This window comes from Schistocerca piceifrons, chromosome 4 (assembly GCF_021461385.2).
Source record: "Schistocerca piceifrons isolate TAMUIC-IGC-003096 chromosome 4, iqSchPice1.1, whole genome shotgun sequence".
NCBI classification, from domain to species: Eukaryota; Metazoa; Arthropoda; class Insecta; order Orthoptera; family Acrididae; genus Schistocerca; species Schistocerca piceifrons.
Window position 1 is genome coordinate 754,821,079 of NC_060141.1, and position 17,578 is coordinate 754,838,656.

A 17,578-nucleotide genomic window follows, 5' to 3' on the forward strand; every position below is an offset into this window, starting at 1 on the left:
CTTGTGGAAGCGACTGCATTCGGCTGGTGGTACACGGTAAGCTCATTAAGCGCTCGGAAGTTATATGATTGTCGTCACAACCGCATTTGAAAACTCGCCGCAGAGGAGGTGGCCGCTGCCATCGAGCTGGAAGTAAGCGGTCGTCCGGAATCGCCGTTACGCGCACCTCGCGGGTTGACTGCGAACTTAGCTTCTGCGCCATAACGCCGAAACAATGCCTTCCTCAGGTGCGGAATGGAAGAGCTTGCGGACCAAGCCCCACAGTAACAGCCGCCGTTATGACGGCGTATACTGTCGGCAGTAAAGAGGCGTAAGAACGCCGTGCAGCCGTAAACATGGGGCACGCGGGATGGGCGGTCAGCGAGCGCACAAGTCGAGCCACGTGACGTGGCAGTGGCGAGCGGTGTGTGTGTGTGTGTGTGTGTGTGTGTGTGTGTGTGTGGGGTGGGGGGTGGAGGGGAGGGAGGGGGGGGTTGGATGTGGTGGCCGCCGAGAAGACGGCTGAGCGCTCACCCAGAGCGTGAGGGGTGTCATCCGGTTCTGCGGCGTGTCAATATTTGGCTGCGCCATGGCTGATGGCTGCCCAGCGGGTGCTCGGGATGGCTCAAGGGGACCTGCGACGAGGATGCCCTCTCTTCACCGACACCTGCCGCAGGCCTAATTGCATTACGCAACGGTTACTTTTTCGAAAGCTCGTAATTGTCTCCTACTGCAACACAGAAATTTGAAATTTGGCTCGATGGTGCTGACGACGTTGTCCTAACGCCCAGTGACGTCATCTTCCGTTTCGACACACGCGTTAAAAGGGCCAGAGCTCAGAAGTTCATATGTGGTGAAAGGTGAGCTAGTGAAGTCATAATGGGACCAAATTTCACAACTGTTTTGCCCAACGGCACCGTGTACGTGTCACATGAACGAAATCTCGACACAACTCATGTTACCAACATTTCAGCCATTCTTTTGGCGTTTATACGATGGTGGTCACGACCGCGCGTTGAATTCACGTGGGTTTCGTTCACACATGGCCACACAGAATCGACCCGAAAAAGCCTTAGTACGTAGCATAAGGAGTGTCAATAAAATCATCCTTGCCTTCATGCACTGATTCCAAACATTTCGCAGTCGAAAACGACAGTCTGAAATGCGTTGCTCAACAATCTTCAACACTGCTAACCCCCCCGCCCCCCCCCCCTCCTTCACTGCCCTGACCGATTCATTCCCTCTCTCAAGACATCTACATCTACATTTATACTCCGCAAGCCACCCAATGGTGTGTGGCCGAGGGCACTTTACGTGCCACTGTCATTACCTCCCTTCCCTGTTCCAGTCGCGTATGGTTCGTGGGAAGAACGAGTGCCGGAAAGTCTCCGTGCGCGCTCGAATCTCTCTAATTTTACATTCGTGATCTCCTCAGGAGGTACAAGTAGGGGGAAGCAATATATTCGATACCTCATCAAGAAACGCGCCCTCTCGAAACCTGGACAGCAAGCTACACCACGATGCAGGGCGGCTCTCTTGCAGAGTCTGCCACTTTAGTTTGCTAAACATCTCCGTAACGCTATAACGCTTACCAAATAACCCTGTGACGAAACTCGCCGCTCTTCTTTGGATCTTCTCCTTCTCCTTCGTCAACCCGACCTGGTACGGATCCAACAATGATGAGCAATACTCAAGTATAGGTCCAACGAGTGTTTTGTAAGCCACCTCCTTTGTTGATGGAGTACATTTTCTAAGAACTCTCCCAATGAATATCAACCTGACACCCGCCTTACCAACAATTAATTTTATATGATCATTCCACTTCAAATCGTTCCGCACGCATACTCCCAGATATTTTACAGAAGTAACTGCTACCAGTGTTTGTTCCGCTATCATATAATCATACAATAAAGGATCCTTCTTTCTATGTGTTCGCAATACATTACATTTGTCTATGTTAAGGGTCAGTTGCCACTCCCTGCACTAAGTGCCTATCCGCTGCAGACCTTCGTGCATTTCGCTGCAATTTTCTAATGCTGCAACTTCTCTGTATACTACAGCATCATCCGCGAAAAGCCGCATGGAACTTCCGACACTATCTACTAGGTCATAACACTCCCATGTGGCACGCCAGAGGTTATCTTAACGTCTGTAGACGTCTCTCCATTGATAACAACATGCTGTGTTCTGTTTGCTAAAAACTCTTCAATCCAGCCACACAGCTGGTCTGATATTCCGTAGGCTCTTACTTTGTTTATCAGGCGACAGTGCGGAACTGTATCGAACGCCTTCCGGAAGTCAAGGAAAATGGCATCTAACTGGGAGCCTGTAACTAATATTTTCTGGGTCTCATACGATCGCTGTTTCCGGAATCCATGTTGATTCCTACAGAGTAGATTCTGGGTTTCCAGAAATGACATGATACGCAAGCAAAAAACATGTTCTAAAATTCTACAACAGATCGATGTCAGAGATATAGGCCCATAGTTTTGCGCATCTGCTCGACGACCCTTCTTGAAAACTGGAACTACCTGTGCTCTTTTCCAATGGTTTCGAACCTTCCGTTCCTCTTGAGACTTGTGGTACACGGCTGTTAGAAGGGGGGGGGGGGGGGGGAAGTTCTTTTGCGTACTCTGTGTAGAATCGAATTGATATCCCGTCAGGTCTAGTGGACTTTCCTCTGTTGAGTGATTTCAGTTGCTTTTCTATTCCTTGTACACTTATTTCGATGTGAGCCATTTTTCGTTTGTGATAGGATTTAGAGAAGGAACTGCAGTGCGGTCTTCCTCTCTGAAACAGCTTTGGAAAAGAGTGTTTAGTATTTCAGCTTTACGCGTGTCATCCTCTGTTTCAATGTCGTCATCATCCCAGAGTGTCTGGATATGCTGTTTCGAGCCACTTACTGATTTAACGTATGACCAGAAGTTCCTAGGATTTTCTGTCAAGTCGGTACATAGAATTTTACTTTCGAATTCAGTGAACGCTTCACGCATAGCCCTCCTTACGCTAACTTAGACATCGTTTAGCTTCTGTTTGTCTGAGAGGTTTTGGCTGCGTTTAAACTTAGAGTGAAGCTCTCTTTGCTTTCGCAGTAGTTTTCTAACTTTGTTGTTGAACCACTTTGGGTTTTTCCCGTCCCTCACAGTTTTACTCGGCACGTACCTGTCTGAAAGGCATTTTACGTTTGCCTTGAACTTTTTCCATAAACACTCAACATTGTCAGTGTCGGACATCGTTGGCTCTTGAACCCATTAAACGTGGTCGCACCACTTCGGAGAGCAGCGTAACCACAACTTTTGGTCTGTGCAGATTGGAACTCTAGGAACCGTTCAAAACCATTCAAAGAAATTTGAGAGTGATCCGAAACAGCAAAGGGTGTTAATGGGTTTTCAGGGGGGGTGCGGGAAGGGGGGGGGGGTGCGAATTGGACACGTGTGCCAATAAAATGGCAAAGGGTCGCTCTAAGGCTCCCTAGTTCGGCATCACCCTCGGTGGACCTTTGTTGTGCACTTTAAAACTGTTCTTGTATTGAGACCGTCACTTACTGACAGGCATACATTTCGACAGCCGTTACATTTCGCGTGTAGGCAGAAGGCGCCACTTACGCCACACTACGGCGCCATTGAGCTGAGATGTGTCAAAGTGATTGCTTGTAATACCGACGCCTAGGAATCAGTGAACGGATGTCTCTGCATAGCAACGTTTCTAAAGAGCACAACAAAGGGTGCCGAAAATGTTGCCTAACTTAGGGATGTACTCAGTCAGTATCAACAGTGTCAGAGGTTGCCAAGAAAGTCGTTGTATTGCACACAGAACTGTCAACTGTCGTTTCCGGCCAAAAGATGAGTGTAGATGAGCGCCACGAGAGAGAGGGTGGTTTCATTGAGCCAAAGTCACCCGCAACAAACGCCGATAGTTCGGACCGTTAGGCGACGTGAAAGGAAGACTGGCCCAAAAATACGGTCGCTAATTATCCCGGCACACACATTCCTGCACCGATGCTGATGATTCGTCGTCTCCACACCATGCGGGCTCTGCATACTATCCCACAAATGACTGTTATGAAAGTTGAAGATACCATTACGCGTGAAGTTGGCCTCATCTATGGATAGGATGGATGACACAAATCCCGAAATCGTCGTTGCCTTGTGAAGAAACGAGTGAGAAAACTGCTCCCGTAACGTCTGTCGCGCGGGATTAGCGGTCAAAGGCGCTACAGTCATGGACTGTGCGGCTGGTGCCGGCGGAGGTTCGAGTCCTCCACCGGGCATGGGTGTGAGTGTTTGTCCTTACGATAATTTACGTTAAATAGTGTGTAAGCTTAGGGACTGATGACCTTAGCAGTTAACTCTCAAGAACAAAATCAGTTTCAGAAGAACGGCATACTCTCATTTCTGTCTTACTGTTATATAAATGCTCGTGTCTTACAGTAAGTCCTGCTGTAATTGCTATGTAACGAATTGCATATCACACAGTCTACAATTATATAATAAAAAGTTACACTTATTCCCGGAACTGAAGACTCTAATTCCAGCATTCTTACGCGTACGTCTGCCCAGTACACTAACTGTGGGGCCCTACCCCAAACTACTGAGTGAAGATTCTTCTCGTATATGTGGTTACAATGTTACCAAATTACCTTTCTTTGATGTCCCTCCTTCTACCGAAAATGTGCACATAACAAAATTTTGTTACAGACATTTTATTGGTAATACGCAATGAATCGTACTGTGGCCTCCGAGTGAGTGAATTTTGGTTTACTCAGCATGTATTGGGGAGGGGATGGGGGGACCGACAAAAATATGCAGACCATGCCTGACACCGCGTCATTCAAAACAGCTTCCATTCGTCTCAGAATGTATGGTTTTCAAGGGAATCTCACACTATTCTTCCTGAAAAGTGGTGGCAAGTTAATCTAACGACAACGGATGTGGATCGCGATCACGCACCAGCGTTTCCAAAGCAGTCCACCAAGTCTCAATAGTAATGAGATCAGGGCGAACTGCGTGAACAAGTGTTCTGTCTTCTTGGAACGCATCTTCATCATTAGGGAACAGACACTGTACCATGGGATGGACCTGATCAGAAAAAAATGGCCACATAACTTTTGGCGGTAACACGACCTTGCAGAGTAACCATGGAGCTCATGGAACGCCACGAAATGGCTGCCCAGACCAACACAGCAACTGCTGAGTCGTAAACTCGGCGACAGTTTGGAAAGATCGTGAAACAAGACTCATGCGACCAAATGACTTTCCTCTGCTGCGCCATCGGCATCCTGTCTTCCAGCTACTAGAATTTACATCATTGATGAGTGGTACTGGAATTCCAGCCCTCCCACCGATTGACGGCTCATGGAGCTCACTTCGTGCTGACAGGGTTCGCGACATTCGGTTCTGAAATGATTTCTGCAGCTGTAGTTGCCTTATTTTCCGTCACAAATGTTGTACACAAATTGTAACACCTTCTAAAATTTTCAGGCTATCTAAAGCCATAGAGGCATGGTCTTTTCCTAATGCACTTCTGACCAAAAGGTGATTCTGGTAGTATATAAACCTGTATCCATAAAAGGTATTTCTTTATATCTAACAGCGAAGTGAAATACCAATTTTCGTAGATTTAACTTTAGAAATTTTCTAATATATCCAAACATTCCCTTAAAAATTTCATCCTTTATTTCTTCCACTTAGGAACTGAATTTTCAAAAACCATGAAACACATTTTTTATTTCTGACAGGTAAGCCAATTACAAATTTTAATGATTTAGCTTTGAAAATGCTTTTATAATGAAATGTTTTCCAAAACAGTTCACCCCGTACTTGATCCCTTTAGAAGTTGAATTTCCAAAAACAGTGAAATGTGAATTTTTTTATTTATAATTGGTCAGTCAGACACCAGTTTTCTTAGATTTAGCTGCAAAAATACTTTAATGGTTTTTTAGTAATGATAAAAAATTTCACACACTGTTTCACCCATCGGGGATTCAATTTCCAAGAACACTGAAACTAGTATTTCTTTATTTCTGACCGAGAAACTGAAAGCTAGTTTTCGTATATTTAGCTTCAAAATTGCCTTAATAGCAACATATTTTGAAAAACCTCTCGTCACCTATTTCCACCCCTTAGGGATAGAATTACTAAAAATCCCTTCTTAAACGACGCCTGCAGTATCAGTGTTCGCCGTTTAGGGCGGACGAGTCAGTCCGTCAGGACACAGCTTTTTACTCTGAAGCGCGAAAGGAACTGCAATAGGCATGCGTATTCAAATACAGAGACATGTAAACAGATGAACATGGCGCTGCCGTCAGCGACGCCTATATAAAACAACAGTTGTTAGATCAGCTACTGCTGCTATAATGGCAGGTTATCAAGATTGAGTTTGAACGTGGTATTGTTATACCACGCCGTACGAGCGATGGGACACAGTATCTCCGAGGTACTGATGAAGTGGGGATTATCCGATACGACCATTCCACGAAAGCAGCGTGAATAGCAGGAATCCGCTAGAGTATCAAACCTCCAAAATCGCTGCGGCCGGAGAAAGATCCTGCAAGCACAGGACGAACGACGAATGAAGAGAATCGTTCAACGTGACAGAACTGCAACTCTTCCGTAAATTGCTCCAGATTTCAATGCTGGGCCATCAACACGTGTCAGCGTACGGACCATTAACGAAATATGATCGATGCGGGCTTTCGGAGCCGAAAGCCCATTTGTTTACCCTTGATGACTGCATGACAAAGCTTTACGCCGCACCTGCACACGTCAACAAAGTAATTGGACTGTTGATGACTGGAAACATGTTGCCTGGCCGGACGAGTCTCGTTTCAAATTGCGGGTGGACGTGTATGGATATGGAGACAACCTCATGAATCCATGGACTCAGCATGTCAGCAGGGGACTGTTCAAGCTGGTGGAGACTCTGTAATAGTGTGGAGCATGTGCAGTTAGAGTGATATGGCGTCGCTGATACGACTGGATACGACTCTGACAGGTGACACGTACGTAAGCATCCTGTCTTATCCATTCATGTCTACTGTGTATTCCGACGGACTTGGGCAATTCCAACAGGACAATGCGACATCCCACACGTCCAGAATTGCTACAGAGTGGCTCCAGGAGCACTGTGAGTTTAAACAATCCCGCTGGCCACCAAACGCCCCAGACATGAGCAGTACTGAGCATTCTGGGATGCCTTGTATGGACAGCCCTGCACGATTCATAGGGTCATTTCGCACCAACACTACTTCACAGTGATGGCTAACTGAAAACCTCAGCTGCCGACAGGTGTTGTAGATATACCTCGATGTGGACAGCTGAAAATGTGTGCCCCGACCGGGACTCGAACCCGGGATCTCCTGCTTACATGGCAGACGCTCTATCCATCTGAGCCACCGAGGACACAGATATGTATTGTACCTTATAGACATTTGCCCACCCACTCATTACTCGAATACGCTTTGGCGATTCCCGTACAATTGTGGACGGTTGGGAATGTGAGTCTCACGGGAAGCGTGCAAGGGGTAAGTTCCTGCAGTCGCGCTATTCATCTGTGCCCTCGGTGGCTCAGATGGATAGTGTGTCTGCCATGTAAGCAGGAGATCCGGGGTTCGAGTCCTGGTCGGGGCACACATTTTCAGCTGTCCACATCGAGGTATATGAACAACACCTGTCGGCAGCTGAGGTTTCCAATTAGTCATCATTTATTCCAGGGAAAATCTGCACGGTCATCAACAGTAACTGTTCTTTCAAGAACAAGTTACTGTCTTCGTATATACTACTTCAGAGATTAGTCGAATGCATGCCACGTCGTGTTGCGGCACTTCTGCGTTCTCGCGGGGGCCGTACACGATATTAGGCAGGCGTACCAGTTTCTTTGGCTCTTCTGTGAATGCCCTGTACGTATTGTGCTTTACTTAAGGTGACGAAAGAATGGCCAGCACTTAAACAACAGGGTGCCGCGAGTGAGCGAACGGGTAGCTGCGCTGACTGGTTGACTCGCACCCCCCCCCCCCCCCCCCCACCCACACCCTGCTTCCCATTGTCAGTTCCGCAGCAGGCGGCCACCGGGATTCCGCGCCTCCTGCCGTGAAGCGGGCGCTTCCCCCCCCTCCCACCCCATCTCTAACCCCCCCCCCCCCCCCAAACCCTACGTTCATTCAGAAGCGGCTTGCGCAGCTTAACAGTGCCGGAGTTGGCGACTCGCTTTGAAGAAGCGGCAGCCGGCAATTAGGCAAATGGCGCCCGACTCTGTCCCGCAAACAGCCGGAGACAAGGCAGCCCACCGACAACTGGACGCCTTCCGCCCTCAAAGGCCCTCGCGCAATTAGTTTTTTACTTGCCGGCGAGGCTCGCTCCGCGGTACGGGCCGTCCTGTCAACTTTGCTCTCCCTCCGAAGACACAATCTGCAACTCTTTGGACTTCCTCTAAAAAAGCATGAAGTGTCTCGGGTACCTTAGTAAAATGTCGTCTTCAATTCCTTTCACAACGGCGGTTTTTGACAAAGCTACACGAAACGAAAAATAAAGTGTTAGAAAATATATGGTACTGTAATGTGATTCATTATTTAACCTTGAATGAGTTCCTGTTCTGCTCACACAGCTTAGCGCACAGTACGCTGGGCTGCAAGAAACGGAGGTAAGCCGTACCTGACAACTTACTAAATTCAGTGATAGGTGCTCATGTCATTTTGCTTTTTGTATGTCATCGATGTGCACTTCAGAGAGAGGGCAGGTTTATTTACTGTTAAAAAATCTTCGTTCTTGTCGTGGCATAGTCTTTGCCTCTGTGAAGTCTGATGCACTCTTAGTTGAAGTGTGGTAGGTTCAAATGGTTCAAATGGCTCTGAGCACTACGTGACTTAACTTCTGAGGTCATCAGTCGCCTAGAAATTAGAACTAATTAAACCTAACTAACCTAAGGACATCACACACATCCATGCCCGAGGCAGGATTCGAACCTACGACCGTAGCGGTCGCTCGGTTCCAGACTGTAGCGCCTAGAACCGCAAGGACACTCCGGCCGGCCCAAATGTGGTAGGTGATGGACTTATTTAGTAGTGGTGTGTTAGCTTGTGATTGTATCTGGTAGCTGAAGAACGGACATCAAAGATGAATATGACGTAGACAGAGAATATAAATTTCGAATCATGTCAAGAGCAGAAGTTTGAGGTAAGACTGCAGCTCTGTGCCCCTAATTTGTCAGAACGATTATCATCAGCTAAGTAACTTGCTCATAGCTAGGGGAAAGACCACCCCACTTTCCTGAATCATGGATTAACGTATTAATTGACTAAGCTGTTCGATTTTTATAGAAATTCTCTGTTAAATTGCTTCCCTTTTAAATTGTCGTTCACTCTGTTAAGCATAGTATTGTTCAGACCAATGTTATGTGTGGAGACTGCATGAAGTTTTATTCTGTCTTTTGAAAATATAGTTCATTCTAAACTCGTTGTCTTGGAATATCATTTCATAGAAAAAGTCATTCTCCTCACTCCAATGTTTGTCATCACGCCTTATCACCCACAAAAATTTGAATAGAATTCAGAAACAGAAATCCATTTTAGCCGCTACCTGTTTGCTGCAACAATGTGTTCAAGACGCCCATTGGGCGCCGGAAGATTCCTAAAAAAAAAAAAAAGAGTGGTGTTAGCGTTCGAGCTACATAAGGTGACGGTTCGACTCCCGCTCAAAACTTTATTATTGTAGTACAAGTGTAAATCCCCTGATATTCAGTAAAATTTGCACCTACACTCTTCGTTCTTGCTACATTAGCAACGTTTCACCGCTACGCAGGTTAACTGCCAAATGGGGCCTGTCTCCGTGTCTGCAGCTCGAAGCGAAGAGGTGCAAAGTAGTTCTGGGTAGCCTACCAGATTGCATGTACAAGGGATTTGGCATATCACAACAGGCACGCATTTCCCACAAAACTCGATGCAGTTTCTTCATTTACTTGACGTTAGTTATAAATATGTTTGTTCCAATAATTAAATTCAGTTAAAAACAGTAAATATGTGAATACCATGGAACGCACTACAACCTCAAGCAAAAACACGTATCCTTTTTAAAATTAATTTGCTCGGAACGTCAGAGTACTGCATCTTACTACTTCCACATTTCTATCGCTTGCGCCTTTGTCCCGCATTTTGCGCGGGGTTGGCCTGGTTAAATCGGATTTGGCAAGTTAAAGTGAAGGGGTTGCCGGATGCCCTTCCTGCCGCCACCCCATACCCTCCGGGACGGAATCAGAGTACCCCATCTGTCTGCGTCTAGTGGAAATCATGGAAAAGTGCGGATGTGTTTCAGATATCTGTGAGACGTGTAACCGAGGTGGGACGTGGGGACCAGCCCGGTATTCACCTAGAGGGATGTGGAAAACCGCCTAAAAACCACATCCAGGCTGGCCAGCACACCTCGTCGTTAATCCGGCGGGCGGATTCGATCCGGGGCTGGCGCGCCTAGCCGTGTCCAGGAAGCAGCGCATTGGCGCTCTCGGCTAACCTGGCGAGTCATCTTACTACTTGCACAATATGTTGTTTTAATGACTTACTTAAGGTGTACAAAGTGTGAAGTAAATCTGTGATCCCAACGTCGTGGCCTCCCCTTGTAAGATAAGTCGTAGGGCCAGAATTGCTTCGGGTGTTCCTACATTACTCCGGAATGCAAATTGATAGTCTTCGTTACCGGTTTCTATCAGTTTTCCCATTCTTCTGCAAACAATTCCCATTAGTATTACTAAACTGACGGTATAGTTATATTCACAGCAGCCAACTTCTGCCTTTTCTGAAATTGGTATTATCATATGTTTTCGAAGTCTGAGGTATTTTGGCTGTGTCATGTATCTTGTACACCGTGTGGAATAGTTTTGTCATGGATGGCCTGTGCCAAGGATGTCAATAATACCGCGCGGATGTCCTCTGTTCCAGTTACATTCTTCCCAATTATGTCGAATTCTTCTCGTCTTCATTTACTTCTTCATCCCTTCCTATAATATTGGTATCAACTTCATTTCCTTCTCATATCGCTTACATATATTCCCTAAATCTTTCAGCATTTCTTGCTTTGGTTAACTCTGATTTTCACCTGAGCTCCAGGTACTCGTACAGCTGCTTTACTTTTTCGAAAAATTTTGCGGTAGCCTTCGTATAACTGAGGAAACTGGTAGGTAAATGGAAGTTGGATTTGCTGTGGGAAGAGAAATGAAAAGCGTCTGCTTATGACAGCGCCTCCAGCACCATGACGGCCAAACCAGGCAGAGAGCAGGTGCTACCTGTGGCTGGGGACCTGTTGAACACACACACATACACACACACACACACACACACACACACACACACACACACACACACACTGGCAGAGCGGTTTTGTGTGCTCGGCGCTGCTGTGGTCGCGTGACGTGGCAGTGGGTGGCCAATCAGCGCCTCTGTCACCTGTGGCTGTTGCACAATCTGCATTTCCAGTTCCGCGTGCGGCTCTGCGGTTACGCTGACAAAATCAGCATGACTCAACACAATGCGCTGTTCTTCATACAAGACCCGTAGGACTAAAAGGAAAGATTCTTTTTTTAAAGTTCATTAAGGAGGACTCTCATTACGTATTCGTGTAAAATTTGGTTCAAATGGCTCTAAGCACTGTAGGACTTAACATCAGAGGTCATCAGTCCCCTAGACTTAGAACTACTTAAACCTAACTAACCTAAGGACATCACACACATCCATGCCCGAGGCAGGATTCGAACCTGAGACCGTAACAGCATCGCAGTTCCGGACTGAAGCGCCTAGAACAGCTCGGTCACAGCGGCCGGCAAGAAATTTGGCACTCAAATAACATTTATACTGAAGGCGGACAGTAGCGTAACACAAAAGCTATCGTTGGCTGGCAATGTTAAACTCAGTGTGAGATGACACTAAAACATGTCGAATCTAAACAGGTCATACGATCAAGTCGAGGACACGAATCCTGTGCGATTGCAAAGAAGACGTAAATGGAATGAAATTGCTATGTGTATGGTCATGTTGCCTGGCCACTTGCCTGGATCTTGTGAAAGGGTACAGCACCGCCCGTCATTGAAAATAGGTACAACATACTTCATTATTTTTGTCAGAACAACACATTTTTTTGTAAAATAACTCAGTTTCAATTAATACAGCGAAGCCGGATACCAGTGTGGGAAAGAATGACAATTTATTTATTTAATTGATCACATGTGCACTCCCACAAAGTAAATCCCTACATCCAGTTTGGTGAGATCTGTGAAATGAATGAATGTATGGTCGTCTGCTAACCGCAGATAGTGAATGTGAATATATGATCATCTTTGAGTCGATCCTTTGGCCACCTTTGGTGGGACCAAAGAGATGAAATTTACCTGAGCTTTGAGCGCCTGAAATGTGGCTGACCAATACAGTAGCAAGGTGCTCCCCCCACTTCGACAGAGGTGCGATAGGACCTCGAAAACGGCCATGTTTCAGCACTCTGCCGCTGGATCTTGTGCTGTTAAGACCTGTTTTAGTTGTGCTCCGTAATGACGAAAGAGTGGAGAGATGGTATGCATGTGGGATATTTATGAGTAGTTTGAAATAATAATTTCTCTATTTCAGGGACTTTTGTGGGGAGAATTAAATGCCAGGCAGGTAATATTAATGGGATTGTAGTATTCTTCGGAAGTGACCAACAGTCACAATGAAACCACGTGTAGCAATAAGTTGAAATACTTCCGTGTGCTTAAGTTAAGCTGAATTACTAGCGTGTGTACAATGAGTTGAAATATTTAAGAAATAGCGTGTGTACCATAAGTTGAAATATTTAAGAAATGGCGTGTGCAGGACTTGAGATTAGAGACGAGTACTTCCACGTGGTGAGTACAGTGTGAGTCTCAATCTGTGTATGAGACAAAGGATAAAGAGAAGTACTCGTCCATGGTATCAGTTGAGGGCTCGCGTGTGTGATGAATATGTTCTTAATACTACTTTGCGTGATATGATTCCGTGTGACGCTAGATTCAAACTCTGAGAGAGAAGCAAGGTGAGTCGGCCGTCTATCCAGCAACGCCACTTGGCTTGCATTGCACAGGAAGACGTGCAAATATCTCCAGAGTTCATAGTAGGAAAGTAGAATTACAAAGTGGGGCAGTGTCGTGTGAAACTGGGATAAATACTAATTGAAGTGGGAAAGCTGAAAGTGATAATGTTGTGACTATTTAGTGTTTTGTATTTCATGTCGTAGTGTGGTGTATGTCATGTAATTTTGGTATGTGTGGTTTGCATGGGAGAGTAGCAAGGTAGTTTCAAAGGATTAGTGGGTTATACTTGTTCCTTCTGTACTGCTCGGTCTGGAGGATAGTTTCGTGATGATGATTGTGAGAGTCGAAGTGTGAGAAATAATAAAAGATCCACCATACTATCCAGAAAGTGCACTGTAGCGTTAAATAATTACGAGACCATAATATAGAGATTCACCAATGTAAAGCCATGCCCACTGGGCGGAATTTCTCATGTGTTATTGTTGTAGGTTATAGAATTTGTGTGTTTAGGTTAGAGAATTTATCGGAATAAATAAGATAGTGAAAAGAAAAAGGTTGGTGGGTTTTTCCTTCGAATTGTATGTTGTCATAATGTACCGAATTTATAATGTGTGCGCCATTCATATTCAGTGCGGTGGCCACGTGTTGACAAAAGCCGTTAAATAAAAGACGGAAAGTAAATGTGGCATTGCCAGTGCATAGTGTACATTCAAAGTTCTGTAAATTACTGATAGTCAGATGCGTGTTTCCGTTGCATATTATTCATATAGGAGGATAACTTGTAACTTAAGTGTGAGTACTAGAGTTCATGTTACTCGATAAATAAGAATGAATCCACTCGCTTGGCAGACCACTCATCTTGCAGGCCTGACTGCTTGATGCCACAGTATGAGCAATGCTTGTGGGTGCCTCTCACTTGTACTAGGGTTCGCCCCAATATCCTGTAGAAACCTGGTCTTCCAAATCTGGTGTACGCTCAGTCCGCTGCCGCCCTGCATGTTTCTCTTTGGTAATGGACTTATGATCACACAAACGCCCAAAAAGGGCTTGAAATGTTGCATCGTTGCAACGATGTATTTCCGGACACATGCTCATAAGACCCTTTATCCACCGTTTCGATTCACGGATCCGTCACTGCAGTTTGTCGGGTTTATTAACGTTCAGCCCGTACACCCTGGCAACAGCAAAAAAAGTATCTCTGAAAAAGAGAAATTTGTTGAAATTTAATATAAATTTCAGTTTTCAAATGACAAAACTGCCGTCGGTTCGACTGAATGTTTTTTATTACTCTTGCTATCACAATTTCTGGTTTTGATCCATTATGAAGCGCAATAGGGAAAGAAAACAGTAAATCTCAGACATGTATGCACAATATGTCCTTGTCAAAACAGTAGAACTCATATCTGTATACATAAACCTGATGTCTCTACATACCATGAAGTTTTTCATAGGTTATAAGCCGACCAATTCCTCTACGACAGGTTGTTTGGTTAGGCGGCAGGCAGTCGTTGGACATTCTAGTCTTGACAAAGGGTGAATTTTGATTCGAACGTGCCGTGCGCTTTTATAATAGTCAATTAATCTTTTGAGTGTGGTGGAGTCTGCAGTTTTGAAATTAATCGTTATAAAATACAGGGGTTAGTGTTGATGATAAGTAAAACAGGGGAATTATGGCGAGAGAAAGAATGCTCATCTCTAATACGGGTGAGGTTATTGCGATGGGGAGTCATGATTGGCGTAGTGCCCTGCTTAACAGTGACTGAAATAAGTAAAGGTAACAATCGCGTATTAATAATAAGGAGCAATAACTGTAATATACGACGTTTCAACAATTTTTTTTATTAGTTTTAAGGGGAACACTTTAGTCTAAGATGAAGCATAGTGAAAATGGTATTGCATCTATAGTGGTGGGTGTGACTGCGGAGTGGAAGTCTTCTGGTTGAAAAGCTGTCACACAAACAGCGAAGTGTTTAATTGTTTTGCTCGTTCTTGATGATATAAGCAAGACCATGCTCATACAATCGACTGATGAATTTAAAATAAATAATGATTAATGTGAAATGGGAAGAAGAGCGAAGAAGGTTGTAAAGACTATTATATAAGGATGAAGAGCAGGAGAAAAGAAGTGTCCCGAATTAACGTGGTCTTCTGATGGCCAAAACTAAAAGAAGAAAAAAAGGAATTGAAATCAGACTGAAGTCGTGGAATAGATACAAATCACACGGACACCGATCTTAACATTCACGTGTTTACTTATGAGCCGTGCTGGCCCCAGCATATGCGTTGGTTTACACCTTGACTGTTACTCTGCGTTGGGTTTCCCGCGGTTATTGCGGTTATGCCGTGATTCTTCCTCTTCCTACTTGTCGTAGCAGCGGTGTGTATCGATATTCGCCCCTTGTACTATCTTTGGTCTGGTGCTTATAGTTTCCAGCTAGCCGGTGTGCGGCAGTCGGTCGGTTGCTGTGGATCAGCCAGGAAATCTTCGCGTAGCGCTGTGGGCCGGGCCCGCTGGCGGTCTCTACGCAGTGTCGGAGCGTGTGGGAGCTGTTCCGATTGCTACGACGTTCGTGGCTCACCGACCCAGGACATCAAGGTTGAGTGGTGATTTAATTAGCGAAGCTAGTCTGTTGACATTGTGCTGTTGGTTTTCATGGTTGGCTGTTGGGGATATTCCCGCGAACAACATCGAGTGTTCGAGTTGGCGAAAGTTTGGCCACCATCCGGTGGAGTTTAACTGTATTTTGGTTATTTCAAGTCCAAGTGCACCTGCCGAATTTTCTGCCTTGTGGCCGTTAGCGTTCCGGTCACCTGCCCTGGCCGCAGACGCAAAATTCAGGCCGTGTCCCCCCCCCCCCCCCCCTGCCCGCTCTCTCACCCCGTAAATAAATAAATTCCTATTGCTTGAATTACCCTTGCTACCGAACATACCCATAGAACATAGCACGAGAGTAAAAGATGTGTGAGTGGTGTTCGAAAAACAACGAGAATTTGTTATGAAAGAATTTTATGTATTGTCTACATCAGTGTCATACCATTCGTGTAGCTCCATCAGATATTATACAGCACTTTTTCCAATTGGATCTTTGGGATAGCTTTCACGTAGCGCGTTGTTAATCTAGGCTTCTAAAACGTCAGGATCTTAAATTTTTCATTATTTTTGGGAACAAAAGTCACACGGGGTTAATGTAGAACCTGTGCCATCAATGCAGTATTGTTTTGCCTAAATATTCAGTAACAAACAACACAGTGTAAGTAAGTCCATTGTCATGGTGCAAAACGCATGAACTGCGTCGCCAAAAATTCGAGCATTTTTTCGGATTGTTTCACGGAAACTGCGTTGGACTTGCAAGCACTTATCGTTACTGCTCGTAAGACATTGTGGTAAGAACTGGTCCTGCACTATGCATTTAAAAAATGGAAGAGTAAGAGTATAGCCTCGATGTCTTTCGGTCTTGTCGATCCTGGAAGTTTCCGCTCGTACGAATGAAACTTAGTTTCGACATCACGTTCGCAGAGGCTTGTTTCATCACCTGTTATGACACATTTCAGTAGTTCTGGAATATTGCAGACTTCATCTAGCGACTTGCTTTTGCCACTGTTTTTGTTCTAAATTGAACAGTTTTGGAACAAAACATCAGAAAAGTTCATGGACTGAGCCACCTGAAATGCCAACATGCCACACTGCAGTGTGGTTCCAGTTGCCTGAGACTGCAATCGTGTGTGTGAGTTGCGTTTGCGTGAGTGTGTGTACAGGTGTCTGTCGTCTATTTTTGACGAAGGCTTTACTGGCCGAAAGCTTTATTTCTGACAGTCTTTTCGTTGTGCCTATGAGCCACTCAGCATCTCCGCTGTATGATGAGTAGCAACTTTCCTTTTCATAATATTGTTACATTCCATCCTTGCTTTACCTATACCAATAGCAATATTCAACATTTCCAACACTTTCGTGCACTTTATTCCGTAATTTTGGCAAAATTTAGTACAAATTTGTGATCTACTTTTATGTAAAAGAAACGCTCGGTGATACTGTAAGGTGCCAGGACATGGGCACTTACACGTTAGCTTAAGTTAGCTTACCAACATTAGTATTAATAATGAAGGGACTGGCAAGGGCATCAGATCATGACTCTATTGAATTATGATAAATATAAGGCACTCTCGACCAGCACTCCCTGCGTGTCTGCAGGATTGAGCCACTAACTTAAAGCGTTGGTGAAAAGCGTCGGAAATGAGAACTGTGGAATGTTAAGTCTGCAGATGGCCGTAGCTCGCCGGGCCGCCGTGGGCGGCAGGTAGCGATCACCGGAAACGCGGGACAATACGGCGCTTCTGGGGGTAGTCCAGCATCCGGAGCCACCCGTGCTGGGCAACACGTGGCGAAGACGGGAATTTCGTTTGCCTAGGGGCGTTATGACCTACTCGATCATTGGGTAGATCTCAGAAATGCCGTTTGAGGGATTTCGGCGATGATAGAGCGTTCGACATTGGCCGAAATAGAGTATTCTTCCGACGCGTTTTCGTGCGCGAGTGAGACGGGATGAGACGGGAGAATTTTGGAGAGTGAGGACTTCCCCTT

At 45.4% G+C, this 17,578-nt stretch overlaps 1 non-coding gene across 1 annotated transcript; it reads right to left on the minus strand.

Moving 5' to 3' along the window:
• Positions 1–7,305: 7,305 nt before the first annotated feature.
• On the minus strand, positions 7,306–7,379 carry Trnat-ugu. The gene has a single exon. It is a non-coding gene; the product is annotated as a tRNA-Thr (tRNA).
• Between the last annotated feature and the right edge of the window lie 10,199 nt (positions 7,380–17,578).